This window comes from Perognathus longimembris, chromosome 7, assembly GCF_023159225.1.
Source record: "Perognathus longimembris pacificus isolate PPM17 chromosome 7, ASM2315922v1, whole genome shotgun sequence".
NCBI lineage: Eukaryota > Metazoa > Chordata > Mammalia > Rodentia > Heteromyidae > Perognathus > Perognathus longimembris.
Window position 1 is genome coordinate 31,712,863 of NC_063167.1, and position 16,361 is coordinate 31,729,223.

Consider the following 16,361-nt stretch of genomic DNA (forward strand, 5'->3'; position numbering starts at 1 on the left):
AGTGAGAGAACACATGCAGGAGAGACTGTGTGTCCCAGTCTGGGAATCAGTGGGCCTGATTTCTCCTGGGCTGCAACTGCCCTGGGCTCCATGACCCATCTGTGGAAGGGATGAATGGTCATCCCACTCTGAATGCCCAGGCAGTTGAGAAAGACAGTGGAGCATGTGAAACGCAGAGGCTTGGTCTCAGGGACACCAAAGCATCCCTGGTAAAACTGGGGAACACAAAGGAAACAATCTGTGCAGGACCTCCTTGGGTCCTGTTGACTAAATGTTTTGGGGTTCACTGATTTTATTTGAGCCTTGTTGAGTAGGACATGGGTAGTGGGTGATTGACTGTATGAGTCTGTAACACTGAAGCAGACTGGGAGAGATTCACATCCTGCTGGACATCCTGGCTCAAATGAATGCAGGCCAGGCTAAGTTAAAGTATTTGTATGTGCATGTATGTGTGTGTACATGTATGAACACTGACACGCACCTACACACTCAATCCATAGTCATGGCTGAGTCTCTGACCCTCACTCATTAGCCTCCCCCAGGCAGTGATCCTGGAGGAGAGGAGTGTCTACATCAAAGGAGGAGGGGGTAGATTTATGGGTATGCAGGGCTCCTCCCAGGTGTTTCTGCTCCCACCCTCTCCCCACTGGAACATCTGGATGGGAGGTGTTGGCCTTGGGAAGTGAGAGAGAAAAGAGACTTATCCTGGAACCATCTCCTTCTTTGGAATGTTTGTGGGGAGAACGTGGAGGTGGTCCCGTGCTCAGGACAGCCTGAGTCCACTGCCAAGGACCACAGCTGAGACTAAAGGAAAGAAGTCTGAATGGTGTCCTTCCTGATCAGGCAAACCAGATTCACCCCTCTGATGTTCTTTGCAATCCACCCAAGCCCTCAGAACCAGACACCTCTGTGTTCTCAACATGCGCCCTGGCTTTTTCATAGAGCTCCTTCCTCTGTGGGGGCAGCTGGCACTGATTACCCTCTGGCCTCCAATGCAAACACAGTGCCTAACACAGGCAGACAAGCCTGAAATAAAGGGTGGAGTTGCAAGGAACTGCAGAGTTTGTGACATTATTATGTAGACCGGTACTAAATAGCGTCCTTTCACTAAACTGATAAGGACACTGAGAGCCAGAAATGGCAAAGACCCTGAACCGGAGTGGTAATAGCAGTGAGCAGCAGACGTAGAACTGAGCAGTAGTCCTTTGCACCTACACCAGTGCTCAGCAGCTCTTGCACACTGGTCTCAACTCTCCCCTCCACCCTGCATTAATCCACTCGACGAGCCTGTTCCCAGCCCATTTAAGAGGGGAAATGTCCGCATTACAAAAATCATACGAAAGAAATTATGGATGGAAAAATCATTACCTTATAAATCGGCCAAGCTGTTCAGAACTTGTAGGAAACAGGGCATATAAAATTCATATGGCACGTTGGGGCTTTGATAGCGCCTCATTACAGCCTTCAGACTCCAGTGAAAAATGTCCTCACCCAGAGAGGGCTAATTTTCCTTTATTAATGACACAGGGTGGAGCTGATGTTATAAATTCCAGCTACCTGAGGGTCTGGAGCTTGGGACAGACCTTTTGAGATACTATCTCTCTCAAGGCTGCACACAGCACAGAGGAAGATGGAGATAGTAGGCTATCTTTTGTTTGATGAGGGCCAAACAAGAAATGTTCAATAATTCAGCTGAATAGGAGGTAGAAGGCTAACAAGGAAGCGATGCACAAATGATTGCCCTAGTCTTTAGGTGTAATTCCTGTAATGGGAATATATCATTCACATCCTTCATAGCCAATCTGTGGCCAAGATCAGGGCTCAGGCTATAACCAGGCTCAGGCTGCAGTAAGTAGCCTGAACTGGGCTCTGATTGAAAGCCCACAGGGGACTAAAGGTGACAAAGTTACAATCATAACAGAGAACAGACAACTCAGCCCTGGAACCCTGAAGACACAGTTGGCTTCTAGCCTTTGTTTTAGCTATAATCAGCACCCAGGGATTCACCAGAAATCCTCTAGGATTCTATGTAAGTGTGAGTGTGCGTGCATGCGCATGTGTGAACATGTGTGCTGATCCTGAGACTTGAACTAAGGACTGGATGCTATCCCTTAGATTTTTTTTTTTTGCTCAAGGCTGGCACTCTGTTGCATGAGACAACCTCCATTTCTGGCTTTTTGGTGGTGAACTGGAGATAAAAATCTCAAGAACTTCCCTGCCCAGGTTGGCTTTGAACTACAATCCTCAGATCTCAGGGTCCTGAGTAGCTAGGATTGCAGGCATGAGATACCATTGTCAGGCTAAGATCCTCTAGTTTAAATGCTATCCTGACTGATGGTATGAAGATTCCATGAATGCAGGGGTCAGTGACTTGGACAGCAGGGAAAGTATGTTCAGGTCACACCACTCAAGCATTACAGTTTCCCAATCATCCTTACTTCCTCCCCTGAAAAGCAGTGCTTGGAAATCATGACCATGATCCTAACTCCTGGTTCTTCTTGATCATGTCATCCCAGGATAAAAGGAAAGACAAGGCTTGTCTATTTCCTCAGATAGTCACATTTCTCCCTATAGGTATGGAATGGTACAGTACAGAGGCATTCATCCCTTTTGGGTCCTGTGTTAGCTATCCTTCCCTATGTATAGGATGACACACACTTAGAAATCTGAGCTCTACAGTAGCTTTTCTATCCCATAACAAATGAGAAAACCATTGAGGACTGGAGTGACAGAATAGTTAGGTGACTGCTACAGGCTGAATTGCATCCCCTTATGCCCTTTCAAAATACATATTTTGAAGCCCTAACTCCCAGTTATTTCAGGATGGGATTATATTTGGATATGGCACCTTTACCTTGGTGATTAAGTAAATGTGAGCCCCTTAGGGTGAGTCCTCATCTAGTCTGATTGTGGTCTTTATAGAAGGAAATTGGTGCACACTGATTCCAGGGAAGGTATAACCAGGGTCCATATGTAGAGAAAATGAAAAGGCTGCTATGTGCAATTCAAGAAGGGAGGCCTCAGAGGAAGGCAGCCTTACCAACACCTTGATCTTGAACTCCACCTCCAGAATAATAAGCAATTAAATGTCTATTGATTAAAGCCACTTATACTTTGGTATGGCAGTCCCACTAGATTAATGCAGTGACTTACTTGAGATGAGACTACCCTGAGTCTTCTGATTGATACCCAGTCCTGAGTTCTTTCTCACTGAGTAGTGGATACCTTACAAAAGCTCCAGATCACTAGTGTCCATTCTGAGATGGCAGAAATTGCAAATACTAGATCTCTCTTTAGCATAGAGTTTCACCAGTTTATATTGTTTTGCTGTGAAGGGGCTTGAGTGGGCAGATCTGGGAGCCCACATGGAGGAAGGCAGGGCAAGCTGGACCCTAAAGGCAAGTTTGGCTCTTGCTCAGTGCTTATGCCTTTGTTACAACTACAGTCAGAACCTGGACTTATACAACTGCCTTCTTGCTCAGTTCCTACCTCCTGTAGCCAAAGGCAGAATCCCCTGATGGGCCATTTGGCTCAACCGGGGATTTCACAGCCCTGTTTCTTCCAGAAGAAGTCATAGACTGAGCCAGTGCTGGCCCACAGACTCACAGGAGAATTGCAAAATCCAAAGCATTCACCCCAGATCAAATTCCCCTGCCTTGGGTCTTTGAGCTACTTGTTTATACAGATGAAAATCTATTTCCCACCCTCAGCTGGGAGGTGGCTGGCCCACAGACAACTGTGTCACTGGGACACTGAGACAGCCGGCATGGTTTCTGGGGGGAATCTTCCACTAATTGAAAATCCTCAGAGGATGCTGCAGACTTCCCACAGGAGCTCGCCCTGCCATCCACAGTCAGGACAGAGATAAAGGCCTGGATACTGTGTTAGCAATGGGAATGACAGCTGATGGAATATTTTTCTCATGGTCAATGATGTCTCATGAGGGACTAGGCTGTCCTTGGCAGTGCTAAGCTTTGTCAGCAGGGTGATATGCAAACTACTGTTGAAAGCTGAAGAAAAGACCCAAATGTCACACAGAAGGTTGGCCAAAGTGACCTTAAGAGACTCTTTGACCCTTGAAAGAGCAGAAGTGCAAGAATCTTGATACATCCATTCAATGAACATTCACCAAGTACCTAGGAGGCCTGTGTTGTGATGAGAGAATCTGCCAAGAGTTAGGAAGAAAGACACAGAGAGAAATAGAGAGAGGTGGGGGAGAGAAATAGAGAGGGGGAGCGAGTGAGGGCGTGGGTAGAGGATGATAGTCCAGCATCATACAGAGGCCCAGGGATGCACTGTCAGTGCCATGCCCCCTAGCCCCTCCTCTTGAAATGCCTGGACAACTGGTCACCATCCAGGGATCCTTAAATCACTCTTCCTGAGCAGACCAGAGTGACAATACATGCTTGCTTCTGGACCATCCATAATTGAAAGCAGAGCATGAACACCCTGCTTTCTCTCTTGCCTCTCAGATGGGAGCTATTGTGCTTGCTGCCATTTTTACAGTATGTTTGCCCAGGTAACTCACCCTTTGTTGACTCACTTCCTCACTGAGCTGGGTTCAAGCTCCTCAGAAGCACTATTTATGTTCAAGTCTTTCACTCTAGGTCTTCTTCCAGAGCACATAGATCTAAGAAAGATGGATGGAACCCTCCTAATTACTTCTCCAAGAAGTAGAGCATGAGGCTGTGTCCAGGCTCTATTCTCCAGAAGATAATTTTACTCTGGGCTTTTCTAAGAGAAGAAGGGAGGTTTTAAGAGGACAAGAGAATCAGGTGGAATAACCAGGTAGGAAGGGATAAAACCTTCCAGGCCAATACAGCAGATGGAAGAGTGAGGTGGATGCATCACAGCCTCTTTACTATCCAAACATGGAGGTTGTAGGCTACCCACAAGTTCTCTCCTGGCCTTTGCCACTCCCTTCCTGTTTTCACACTCCTAGTCCACAGGGACCCAAATCTCAGCCCAGCTATCAGCCCTTTCCTATCTCAGAGAAATCTTCTTCAGCTATCTCTGTCTCCGGCTACCTCAGAAGTCTCTGTACACTTCCTTCTGCTCATCCCATACTCTTTTATTCACCTCATCTGCAATGATGGAAGTACTCTGCTAGCACTGAAAATACAACAAGTAAATTATCAAAATGGAAGCCCAGCCTCTGAAACATTGAGGCTTGATAGGGCCAAAGATATTCACAAGAACACATGAAAGCCCATATAACCATAGATGCAGAGTATAGAGTGAGGTTTGGCTTGAAAGAAGGAGAGGAAGAGAGATAGGAAGATGGAGTTTTGACACTAGGCTCAGCAAGAAATTTAGATCTTTGGAATAAATATTTAAAATGAAGAAATGTCAGGTTTCTTTTCTTCAGAGTCAAGGACTCTGTTCATCTCCTTCTTGTCACTTGCTCAGGTAAGTGACTCTAATCTTCCCCAATCACAATGGAAGGGATAATCCTGGCTTCCCAGGGCCAGACTGTGAGATTCAATGAGATGAATGGCAAATTCAACTAACCATGGATTGGGAATAGAAAAAAAACCTGCATCTATGTTCAACAAGATTATTAATGCACAGATCTAAGCTTTTGCCATTATTCTTGAAATAATAGAACATAGCAAGTAGTTGTGCAGCAGTTATTTTATGATAGGTATTCTACATAATCTAGGGATGATTTTAAGTGTTCTGGAAGATATGCAAAGGTTCTATGCAAAAACTGTGCCACTCGTGATGATGACTTGAGAATCCCAGGATTTTGATATCTGCAGAGAGTCTTGGAACATATCCCCGGCCCTGTGTATACCCTGGAATAACTGTGCCAGACATGAGGACATTGCCTCAATCTCCTGAATATTCTATGGCCCTATGAAGCAGTGACTATCGATGAAGAAACAGAGGCCCAAAGAAATCAAGGGAGGAGCCCAGCTGCCATGTACCAGAGGTAGGGCTTGAACTTGGGCCACTGGTTCTAGAATCTATACTTTTATTCAATAAGATGAATACAGTGGGCCCTTGACAAGTGTTTTAGAAATGAATGAAGAACAACTAGAAGGGAGCACGAGCGAAACCCACAGCAGAAGCTATGAAGAGACACAGCAAAGCTCTGCATTCAAGGCTAAGCTGAGGAAATGAAACATAAAGACAGAAACTGTCTAGAAGAATTCCCCACCCAAACACCTCCAGCATGGCTGTGGCCCCTGGGGAACATCTGTGGGTGTTATGGAACTTCAGCTGGGCCCAAATGATGGCCTGATGGCTGGTGGTAGGAAGCCAGGAGGGGAGTCAGGGAAGAGCTGCTTGAGAACTGAGAAGCTCTCTGTCCCAAGGAACAACTTATAACAGCTCTTGTTACAGCTGGGGACAAGAAATTCCAGGCTAAAGTAATCTCACTAAGAATGAACAGAATTGTCTCTGAGCCTCTCCCATCTCATGACCAGGATCCATTCTCATGATCCCCTTTGAATGGTGTGAGCCTGTTTAAGAGTGCTGAAAACAGGTCCCATGGCTACACAGAGCCAAGAATCTTTGCATGCTATCAAGTCCAGCCTTGCTGGTCATGTCTGGCCAGAGCTCTGCAGGACTTCATCTCTTCAGAGCCTATCCATTCCATGTTCTAGGCCCTGGTGTATTTCACCATCTGGGAAATGGCGGTGCCATTGCTATTTCAGATGATGAGACAGGATGGTGGTGGTGGTGCTGCTGCTGCAGTTGTCATTTGTCCAACCTATATTCTCCATTGTCTCCGACATGAAAGCTCTCTGTAATACTGCCACAAAGAGGCACGTTTCAAAGTGTATTAACCATGGTCATCTTTAGATCAGGATGAAAATTTTTGACACCTCTTTGTAGGCCTTGCTGAGTTCTCACATTCTCTTGCTTCATTCCCACAGCTTCACATGGTACCCCGAGATGGTAGGGAAGGTAAAGGAGATAGATGACGGGAAGACTCTCCTCATCCAGGAACTAGGCCTAGCAGAGGAAAGCCTTTTTATAATGAATGCCAGTTAAGCAGAGCTGCCCCTGTGTGGAGGCTTGGTTGATGCTGGTAATGAGGAACACTTACTAGAGAGTAGTCACACTGAGAATGTCAGCTCAGAAGGATGAGCAAACACAGATCCCTGGTCAGGCACATTCCTTAGCCTGCAGCCTAGGACCCAAACCCACCAAAGGGCTCTAGCATTGTCTGGCAGTGGCCTGAGCTGGCCAAGGGGCAGGATCAATATTTGCTGGTACACATTGTATCCCACCTTCAGCAGCATCTGTGTTTGGACAGCCCTGCCTCCCATCACCCTGATTCTCTTTCTAAAGGCATGGTGGGTCCAGTAGGTCTCCACAGGACAATAGTTGTTGGCCTGGAGGCTGAGAGTTGGAAATAATTCTGGTGGAATTTCTTATAGAGTCTGACCTTGGACCTTTCTACATTCTTTTTTTTTTTTTTAGCAAGGAAGAATCTAAGAGGACCTCTGGGAGTCAGCTCAGGGCCTGCTTTGAGACCATGGTAGCTGTCTTGGAGGAAGTCATCTTTGATTCTTCTCTCCTTCTGAACCTCATCCATCCATTGATCTATGCATCTAATATCCATTGTTTTCCATAACTCTGTAAATCTTTCTTTTTCTCTTTTGCCACTCTCCTTGCCCAAGCCTAAGCACCTCTTATCTGGAAAACCTCAACCCCAGCTGTTTTCTCTGCTTTCTTCCCTTTCCCCTGCCATCTCTTTTTCAGGCTGTAGCCAGTGCAGACTTTCTGAATCACAGATAAGATCATGTCTCTACCTATTTGAGGCTCTCATGGCTTGCAGGGTCCTCAGCTGGCCTACAGAGAAAACCTAATGGCCCCATGACAGCTTCCCACTCCTTCTGGCTTCTCCCTGACAATTCACATCAAAGGACGACCATGAACAAAGCTTCAGAGTCACAAATAGGTGGGTTTCACTGCTGCTGCTGGCTAGTGATGTCATTTTGGGCAAGCTCAATTTCTGAGCCAATGTAAATTGAGGATGAAACTAGGGCATGAAACTAGGAAAATGGGCATCAAGTTTGAGAACAATGCTTACTTCCTACAGAGTTGAAAGATCAGTTGCTCAACTCAGAGACCTGCAAGTAGCAACTCATTGGTGCCCAAATGCCCAGGTCTCCTTCACAAGACTTTCCTAGTCCCTCCGATTTCCCTTACTCTAACCTCTCTACTTGAGACTCTGGTTCTGTTTTGACCAGGGAAGGAAAGAACTAGGAGTGGTATTTTGGGCATCTAAGATGTCCTTCCTTTGAGGCCCTAACATTCAGATGCAATGGGGGCTGAAATGTTTTTATCAAGTCAGCAAAACCGAGTAAGCTTCTAGTTGACTAGAATAACACACCATTCTCCAGGACTTGAAAATAAGTGTCTCAATCTGAGTATAGAGCTTCCTAAGCCACTTAGCAAGTGATGGCAACCCTGAAAAACTGCTTTAGGCCCAGGGAAACAACATCACAATTTGCATTTTGCAGTCAGGGACAAGAAAAGCTTGTACCAAAGGACAGAGATAGCTGGCAACATATGAATTCAAGGTCAGGTTCTGGCCTCTCACCCTTGGGTCGGCTTGCATCTTGATGGGATTTGAGTTTATATTTTATAATAGAAGAGCAGCTCAAGTAGATGGGAAGAGAATATAGCTTTGGAGTCATGGATACCAGTGTCTAAAGCTCTGAGTTTCTGTTGGGTAGTGGTAAGATGCTGGACACACTGTAAACTAACAACATAAGCCATCTTCTTGGAAAGATTTCAAGATTAAACATAGATTCAATAGAATTCCTTGCATGGTGCTGGACATCCAGGCCCTTACTTTGGGGGTTCAGCTGGGTGTGAGACAAAACTGTCAGTTTTGTTTTAAAGGAGAGATTTCAAACAGAAAAGTGTAGAGAAATCTAATAAATATGTATTTACTATGTAGGTTTAACACCCATTGATTGTTTCAGGTATTTCTTTTTTTTTTTTTTTTTTTGCCAGTCCTGGGCCTTGGACTCAGGGCCTGAGCACTGTCCCTGGCTTCCTTTTGCTCAAGGCTAGCACTTTGCCACTTGAGCCACAGCACCATTTTTGGCCATTTTCTGTATATGTGGTGCTGGGGAATCGAACCCAGGGCCTCATGTATACGAGGCAAGCTCTCTTGCCACTAGGCCATATCCCCAGCCCTCAGGTATTTCTTAAAAGAAATAAAATACAGATGGTCAGAAGTCCTGTGGCCCTCCTTAATCCAACCTTTTCTTCTCTGGACAGCATCATCTCTTGCTTGTCTTCATATGTGTGCATGAGCAAGGTGGGATATTGTCTGGTTTTAAATGAACAGATGTGGATGATTAGTCATATCATCCTATGATGTGCCTTTTTATAGTGATGTTATCGAAAGCTAAGAAGGCAAATTATAGACTATGCATCCTAACCCCCACTGTGTGTATATAATGGGTTTATCCATTTGTCTACATTAATAGGATTCAGTGCCTGTGTCCCTCCCAAACCCTTCTGTAGGAACCCTAATACCCAGTGTGATGGTATTTGGAGCCCTCATAATGGGAGCCCTCAGGATGAAATTTGTGCTGTTATAATGAAAGCCCCATGGGGGCTTGCTTCTGCCCTCTCCTTTCCTACTATGTAAAGATACAGTGAGATGATGGCTAAGTGAAAATCAGGAAGTCACCATAACCTGGGCATGCTGGCATGCTGATCTCAAAAACTTCCAGCTTCTGGAACTCTGAGAAATACATGCTTGCTTAGGTCACCTGGTCTACACTATCTTGTGACAGCGACATGCATGAATGGATGAACATATCTACTAATGGACAGTGTCCCAAGCTCCCCCAGCAACTGCTTGCATTGTGTTACCACAAAGGAGAAAGGGATAGGGGGATCTACTTTCCCTGGGAAGACAAAGGACAAAGGACAGAGGACAGAGGACAGACAGGCCTGAGTGTGAGTCTACACCTAATGTAAAGCTCTTCCATGCCATTCAGCTCAGGATAGCCTGGCTTCTCTCCATCTGTGAGAAGAACTGTAGTATTCTTTATTTGGGGAGAGCGGACACATAAGGTGGTTTGCAGCCTCTGCTCTACCTACTGCGGCCCTGCTGTGGATATGGCTTTCAGAGAATCTTTGCAAGAGAAGGCTTAAGAGAGCAAAGCAAAATGAATGTGTGAGTCATGAAAAGACTAGATGGGTGAATGCAGTTAATTCTTGGAATTCAAGTAAGCTCAGGCTTAGAAATCCATCTCCCTTTACCTAGGGAAGCTGAGGGTCCCAATGCTTGGTTCTAGGCCCCGCTCTGCTTCTGTGAGGCATAGCCCAGCACTCAGTGACACTCCAAATCTTTTCAGCTGTGATGTCCCAAAGGTCTAAGCAGACTACCTTACTCCCCCAGCTCACCCCACCCCCACTCCCTGGCAGTGTACTGTCCACACACAGCCTCTCATTTTTCAAGAGCACAGTCTGGGATGAATTCCTTGCTCACCACCTATGGTAAAGGAGATTTATTACTCCCACAAACTCTTTTCATCCTCTTCCTGCCTAGAGACTTTGATAGATTTTATCTTGATAAATGATGAGGTTGGGGCCCCAGGGGCAGGGAGAGGAGTGTGTGTGTGTGTGTGTGTGTGTGTGTGTGTGTGTGTGTGTATGTGTGGGGGGGGGAAGGGAGGCAGGGAGGGAGGGAGAGAATATGGAAAAGAGGAGAGGAATAGAAAGTACCAGAGGTTCTCAGCCACTGATGTGCAGGAAGGGGTAGCCCTCAGCACTCCTTGGCTGGAAGACTGCACCTGAGTCAGGTTTTGACAGTTTCAGGAAAGCCCCCACAGCTTGTGAAGGTGACTGCAGCAGCGCCGCCTTCCTTATGTCTTGCTTCTCTCCACCTTGTTCGCAGGTGGCCATTGCAGCCAGGCAAGCTGGGAGCATCTGCTCAGCTCTGTGCACTTGGATTTGACCATCACTGAAGATACTTTTGCATCTAAGTGGGCAGCCTTGTTGTGTGTGGCAGGGATTTTCCGAACATGCTCACCCTTCTCTTAGACCCTGGTCCCTTAGTTGCTGAGATTTTTTTTACACTTCCTGGACATGGTGATTGTCCCTTTCTTCTCTCTTTGTCTCCTTCTTTCTCTGTTTCTCTTCTTTGAGACAATGCGGGAGGCTTGATATCAGGAGCAATGCTGTTCCTTAGCTTTATCACTCAAGGCTGTCACTTGTCACTTGAACCACATCTCCATGTCTGACTTTTTGCTGGTTAATTGAAGATAAGAGTCTCATGGCATTTTCTGTCTAGTCTGGCTTTGAAACAGGATCCTCAGATCTCAGCCTCCCAAGTAGCTAGGATTATAGGCATGAGCTTTTGGCATTTGGCTCCTTTCTTCTCTTAGTGTCAATCTGACAGGCAAGAGTGCTCAATGAGAAGTAACTGCCATGAATATTTTCTGTTCTATAGACACTACATGAGACTCTTTATAACTCACTTAATACTCTTTATCACCTTGCCCAGTGGGCTTTATTCCATCCATGTCACATGTAGATGAAGGAAAGCCTCAGCACAGGCACATGGTTTCCAGCTTCACCCGGCTGGTGAGTCAGGATCCAGGCCTTCCCACTTTGAAATCTTGGTGCCTTCTGTTGGGGTCAGCTGCACCTTTAAGGGGCCACAGCTGACCTCAGCCTGTCCCTCCCCTTCCTGTCTTTAACTGGAAGAGAAGGAAGTCTGACATCACTTGAGGGACAGCCCCTTGGGACCAATCAGGGGCCCCTCTCTTGTGCCCGCCTTTGGGGTATATCTGGGAGGCTCCTCATTTGAATAAACAGAAGCCCTAGAGGTTTTCTCCAGGGGCCCCACGCATCCGTGTTGTTCTTGGTGGTTTTGGGGCACCCTGCGACCACACGCCACCGAGGCTACCTGTGGCCATCGCTCCCGCGTGAGCGATAATGGACCACCCAGGAAGGGGCGGACAAGCCCCTTCCCCCCCAAGCTAGGGGAAGTCGAGAAAGAGAGAGAGAGAGAGAGAGAGAGAGAGAGAGAGAGAGAGAGAGAGAGAGAGAGAGAGAGACGAGGCTACCTGTGGCCATCGCTCCCACGTGAGAGCGATAAAGGACCACTCAGGAAGGGGCGGACAAGCCCCTTCCCCCCCCCCCATGCGAGGGGAAGTCGAGAGAGAGAGCCCACACCTTCTCTCTGCCACATGCTGGGCCATGGTAGACCAGGAGGTGTTGCTGCCACTTGCAGGGAAGGAGGCCAGGAAAGTCCTTTTTGCCCTTCTGGAATGGCTGAGTTTGACGATATCTGAGGTAGGGTTACATGATGGAGCCTTGTAGAGAATCTAGACAGAGCAAAAAGCTTCTATCTAGGCTTGGAGACTGTGGTGGCTTGGTCAGGGCTATAGCTCTGTTTGCTCACTCTAATACAAATTCAGCTTACACGGCTCAGAGTGCACTGTGGGTGCCGTCTCTGCAGTGGAGCAAGCTTGAACTCTAGCTCTTTGTATGAGGAGCACAGAGACTTCCACGGGGGCTCATCATCTTCTCCAGACACAAGACAGTCCCTCTTGAGGCTGGTAAGTGCTTCCATGGACGAAGACTCACTCTGTAGATCTGGTGCTTTTATGTCCTCAATTTCCTTCTGCTTTCTCTAACCTATCTGGCCTGACCCTCCTACTTGTGTCCTCCACTGCTAACGCTGTTTTGATGGTACTCAGGGCCAGCCATACGCTAACTGACAAGTGGATGGGACTAACCAGGGTTGGCTTAGTTGGACAATCTAAGTTCCCATTAGTCCCCAGCCTTGCATCTAGAGTCAGTCCCATTGCCCTCTCTGCCCTGTCCTTCATTGGTACTTCTTCACCACAACTGCATCAGAGAAGAAGTGTGTGTACTTCCTGGTATTACCTCTTCAGTTCTGAGTTGTAGAGCACTCGATGCAGAATTCACAAGTCATCCTGTAGCAGCCCCTTTTTCGTCTGGCCCTGGAGTTGGGAAGGCTTCTGTATGCAAAGAGCCTGAGCCACAGGCCTGCTTTAGCCATTGCTCAGCAGAGATCACAGCTTCTGGCTCAGAGTAGCTGTCATTCCCTACAATCTCAACAGGCTTGGATTAGACCCAGTGGACGTGGTTTCCACCTAGCTTGGCCCCCGTGGGTGGGGTAAAGTCCTAATCACCTTCCAGGTTTGGCGCCTCTTTTGGTGCTGATCTCATTCCACTGGGTCTGATGTTGATTTCTCATGTTTCTCACATCGGGCAAGTCATGGTGGTTAACCAAACCCTCAGACATTCATGAGTTCACTTTGCCCTCACCACAACCTACTTAATCCTGTTGACAGATGTGAAATGAAGCTCAGAGGTGAAGAATCTTGCCCAAGGTCGCCCACCCTGGTATACAATACACACAAGATGTGAATCTGCTCCATCACATTTCATGGCCTGGAGCATGTGACAGCTGGCAGGCTGTGGTAGACTGTGATGGGAAAGCTCAATGCTGGTAGATCTGAGTGGGCTGAAATCACTACCTCCATTTCTTCATTCTTGGTATCTCCCTCTCTTAAAATCCTGCTGTAAATTCCCCAAAGGCTCAGCTTAAGTTTGTGTTCTTGAGGAAGTCTTTCCCCATTTCAAACATTCACCTTCTTCCAAGCCACCATAACTGGGAAAGTATACCTGATCTCAACCAAGTAACCAGTAGAGTGACCTGGGTGAACTGAATCTGCTCAAATAGCTTCATCTTTTCCTTCCTAAAGAATTCTAGGCTGATACTGGAAAATACCTTACAGATAACTAGGGGCTTGAGTCTGTTGGATAATGGTTACAATTGCCAAGTTTCTCCTATAAATGAGATGAACATATGGATAAGCCCTAGACTCCTAAGTGACAAAAGCAACTCAATTTATTCTTCTTGGCTCCAGCATCTTATTTATAAAAGGACAATCTCTTGGATCAATGGAATGTTAGCCTTGGTGATCATCTCTTTCAATCCTCTGGTTCCACTGGTTCCTAGTAGGCCCAGGGCTATACCTAATCTACTTTAGATGATACTAATGATTTCCTCTTAGCTTTACTTTGGTTATCTACAGCAGTAATTCTTCACATAATTTTTGACCTTTCACCCCCAGGAGACATTCATCAAAGCCTAGGAGGCATTTGGGGTTGTCATAAGTGGAAGGGAGGATTTGCAACAGGCTTCTAGTGAGGGGAGACCAAGGATGCTGTTGAAACACACTACAATGCATACAATCCACTTCCCGCAAACAATCAATAACCAGGCCCAAAATGTTAATAAGAGGGAATACATTTCTAATACAAGAAATGAAGGCAGGGAGATCAGTATAGATCCTGCAAACACTAAAAGGATAATAACCAGAAACAACTCTATGCCAACTAATTTGATAGCATAGATGAAATGAACTAAAGTACTAAAAAGTACTACTAAAGTACTAAAAGAACAATCTACTAGAACTCACCTAAGAAGAAATAAACAATCTCAACAAGCACGTATCTATTAAAGAAATTGGATCACTAATTAATAACCTTCCCAAAACAGGAAGCATCAGACCCAGATGGATAAATTGGTTAGTTCCATCAAAAACTTAAAACCTTATACCAAATCTCTCTCAGAACACAGAAACAGAAGCAACACTTTTGAGCTCATTCCATGATCTCACTCTCATCATAGTACTCAGACCAGGAAAAAATACATTAAACACTATGATTTCTCACTAAAACAGATGCCAAAACTCAACAAAATATGAATGCAACAATGTATTAAAAGAATGGTATACCACAACCAAGTGGGTTTTATTTCAAGTATGCAAGTATCCCTCCACACACACCTTATTCATTCAATGAAGAATGATTTCTTCATTGCTAAAGAATTTTTGGTTTTCATAAAGGGAGGAGGTTATACTAAAAAATGTCAATCAATTAATGATAGTCTCCTCAAATTATCAGATAGATGTAGAAAGAGTACTTGACAAAATCCAATACCGTTCATGATAAAATCTCAGTAAACTAAGAATAGAAGGGAACTTCCTTAGGCTGATAAAGAATGTCTACAAAAGAATCTACAGCTAACATCATATTAACATTATACTTAATGGTTAAAAAAAACTGGAAGCTTTCCAACTGAAATTAGGAACAAGAGCAGAATGTCCCTTTTCACCACTCCTTTGCAACATAATATTGGCAGCCCTAGCTAATATGATTAAGACAAGAAAATAATAAGGAAAATAAATGATGTGTTGATTGGAAAGGGAGAAATAAAAACTTTTTTGTTCCCATATGACATGATAATCTATGTAGAATATCAGAAAAAATTCTAAAAGAAACTCTTTCTGGATCTAATAGGCAATTTTAGAAAGTTTGTAGGATATAAAATTAATATATAGAAGTCAGATGCTTTCCTTTGTATTAGCAACCATAGGTGAAATTTGAAATTAACAATATCATTTCTGTTAACATCAGAAATGAAATAACAAGGAATAAATATATACAGTGAATACATGAGGAAAACTTCCACATTCTTATGAAGAAAAATCACCGAAAAATGAAATAAGTGGAGAAATGTTCCATGAGAAGACTCAGGATTGTCAAGTTCTTCCCAACTTCATTTACAGATTCTGTCTTCCATCAAAATTCCAACCAGTTGCTTTGTGAATATTGACAAGCTGATTTTAAATTTTATAGTAAAAAAGCAAAAGTTTCAGAACAGTGACTACAAAGTTGGTGGATAGAAACAAAGTTGGAGGAATGGCACTACCCAACTTCAAGATGTATCATGAAACTACAGCACTTAGAACACTGTGGCACAGGGAAATGCACAGACCGATCAAACTGAACAGAATAGAGTTTAAAATTGCCTCACATAACCATACTTTTTGGGGACTGATCTTTGAGAAAGGAGCAAAGACAATACAAAAACACCAAGATTTTTTCAACAAATATCACCAGAACAAATGGACATCTACATTCAAAAAAGTGAATCTAGACAGAAAAGTTCATCATACAGAAAAATTAACTCAAAGTAAATGTCAGTGACTCATGCCTATGATCCTAGCTACTTGGGAGGCCAAGATGACAAAGACCAGCTAAGATAGAAATATTTGTGAGATCCCTTCTCAATTTGGCACAGTGGCATAAATCTGTCATCTCATGTTCCATGGGAGGCTGAAGTTGGGAGTTTGAGACTGGGAGGATCACAGTTCTAGGGCAGCCTGGACAGTGAAGTCCATGAGATTCCATTTCCACTGAGGGAAGATGAATGCAGTTGTATGTTCCTACAACCCCAGCAACTGCTAGCAGCCTAAAGTATGATGCAGTGCAGGCAAGCTCCTGAATAGGAAACAAGACTCTATCCTAAAAATAACCAGTAAGAAAGT

At 45.0% G+C, this 16,361-nt stretch overlaps 1 protein-coding gene across 1 annotated transcript in view; it reads right to left on the reverse strand.

Annotated features, from left to right (window-relative positions):
- Positions 1–16,361, reverse strand: part of Trabd2b (TraB domain containing 2B) — a 204,159-nt gene that overhangs the window by 68,554 nt on the left and 119,244 nt on the right. The window lies entirely within an intron of this gene.